The sequence below is a fragment of the Trachymyrmex septentrionalis genome, unplaced genomic scaffold (genome assembly GCF_001594115.1).
Source record: "Trachymyrmex septentrionalis isolate Tsep2-gDNA-1 unplaced genomic scaffold, Tsep1.0 scaffold79, whole genome shotgun sequence".
In the NCBI taxonomy this organism is placed as follows: Eukaryota; Metazoa; Arthropoda; class Insecta; order Hymenoptera; family Formicidae; genus Trachymyrmex; species Trachymyrmex septentrionalis.
The window spans coordinates 1,677,793-1,680,487 of NW_017305977.1; positions in this window are offsets into that span (position 1 = coordinate 1,677,793).

Sequence of the window (2,695 nt, forward strand, 5' to 3'; positions counted from 1 at the left end):
TTTGCCGCTTTTTTATTACTTACGCATATATTCATAACTCTTATGCGTCAATAATTGTTTTGTGTAAAGCGCAAAAAGAATGTCGACAATTATTTTGTTATTATTACATAATTGACTGCGAATTATAGTTACTCGGTAATTGATGTTACTCACAGTATACGTTATGCAAGTACGGATATTTATGATTTTCTAATGCGCGAATTCGTCCGCTATATTCAATCGTATGATTAGAAACGCACATTTATTGAAGATCACATCTTATTAAATAAAATTAAAATAATATAATGATTTTTTCAGAACAAAGTCAAAAATATATTGTAGTTACATATAGGAGTAAAAAAGTCAATTCGCAGGGTGTACGTGCAAGTGTATATCAAACAATTTTTGTGTACATAAGATAATAGACCTTTCGACCTTATATTAAGTCATCATTAGTATATTTATATAAATTTTCAAATTATAACGGTGTTTAGACATTATTATATTAACACAAAGTATCGTGATTCGTTAATGTAGTTTTACAAAAATCTTCGTCCTATTTAATTTGAATAACTTGTCACGAATTTCCTTTCCTAGTTGGTAAAGTGATACAGTATATTATCCATTAAGATTTTTTTTTAATACAGCATATGCAAGAATTGCTTCTTTTTTTCTTGGGACGACATTCGATCAAATAAATAAAATATTTGAGAATTTGGCGAACTCAGTATCAAAATACAAAAGTCACAATTTCTGTCAGATTACTGAGATCGCTCAAATCTCATTTATCATTCGTATGGTGAAACTTCATTCGAGAGACACGTCTTATTTATCCATCTTTCTGGATGTAATAGATAAAATATCCGTCGCAAAATTGTTCAACGAGGCAAATCTTCTTATCTTCTTATCTTTTCCTATAGCGCAATACACGCGAGTTAGACACGCGCAAAGCATGCATCGAGAAAGAGAGAGGATCTTTATAATAACAGACGAGTTACAAAAAGACGAGAGCATAATTAACCGGCCTTGTGGGCGCTCGAGAAAAAACTGCGAGCTAGATTTAGCCAACGTGTGGAGGGATTCCCCTGCCTCAGTTACGTGAACGTTAGGCTCGCCATTTTGCTTCGTTGTACTATACTCCCATTCGATACCGGCTCGTCTCGTGTTTCGACCTTCGGACGTTGTCGGAAAAAAGAGCCATTGTCAGACTGTTCTTCGTCGTCGAGGAGATCGGAGGAAACGTAAGAGTAGGAATAGGGAAGAGTGCAAACAGGGAAAATAATGCCGTAGGAATATAATATGGAATGCCGGAGTAATGTATGAAAAGAAGAAAAACGATGAAAAGAGCTAGACTCTTTCCGATTCTCTTTCATACTTTTTTTTTATAACCTACTCGATCTACCTTTGCCTATTTTTCTTTAAATAGAGATGGCAGATATAAAGATCTTTGATAAATAAAAATTGTCGCATATTTACATCAATCGTTCGTGTTATGCTGATAAAAAATCGAAATTAATTGTCATAATATTCATTCTTCTTATATTCATTTTATATGCACGTTTGTTCCATTGTCCCTCTTCTATATGTAATTTTTTTGTCATTACAACAACATTTACTAAACTTTGATGATCACAATCGGTGATACGTTTATATAACGTTCGGTAGGGCAACGATTGGTCTTCATTTTGCTGAACGAGCGCGAGCGGTGGCACGCGAGCATTGCGTGCATTTTTGCGATCGCAGGTGCACGTGTATTTACGAGTCTCCTTGAGAGTCCAACGCTATGCGGAAGTACATCGGAAGTGTAATGAAGGTGCATGGTACACGAATCTTTTGGCGGCAGTGCTACTGGCTCATAGCTACTGACTCAATCTCGAATCTTATTTATTATCCCAATATCAGTTATCTAATGTCTAACTGATTTAGCATTATAAATCGTAAATCCTGTCGGTTACTCGCATAACATCGCCCAATGATTTACATACACTGCGCTCACTTGATAATTATCAAATTGTCAGATATATATATATATATATATATATATATATATACATATGCGCTCTCACTTACGTCGGAAATATTGAGATTTTAAATCGGGTCGGATCTGAGCCTTTACCTAGATTCTCTCCACCAGACCACTACCTATATAACAACCTCAGTCGCGAACCAGGCTCTACGTCACAAAGCGTTACGCGCGTGTCTACGTATATGTACATACGTATACATGTGTAGATACGCGATACGTGTAGATACGTGAATATCTTGGGTATACGTATACGCCTAACGTTTCTCGGCTGCGCCGCGGTGCGCCGCACCGTGGTGCGCGCGGCAACGTCGCGTTCACGCTCGCGCCTCGCGCTTGTGTTACGCGCGCGGGCGCTCAGGCTGTTGCGTAACGCTGCGGAGTCATGCGATAGGGATAGATCCGCCGCTGCGCGACGGGTTACACGGCAGATAGACGAAGATGAAGCTGACCGTGGACGTACTGGGACGAGGTGGCGGGCAAGGGGGACGACAGCTCAGCCTTGAAATGCTTCATCACGAACGTCGTACACGAACGTTGGACTTGCTGCGGATTACGCGGACTCTTTCCGCGGTTCTTTCTGCGCTTTCCCCACTCTTCTCTGGCAAACATTACTTGTATGCGATATGTAAAGCATTTAAGGAGAGAGAGAGAGAGAGAGAGAGAGAGAGAGAGAGAGAGAGAGAGAGAGAG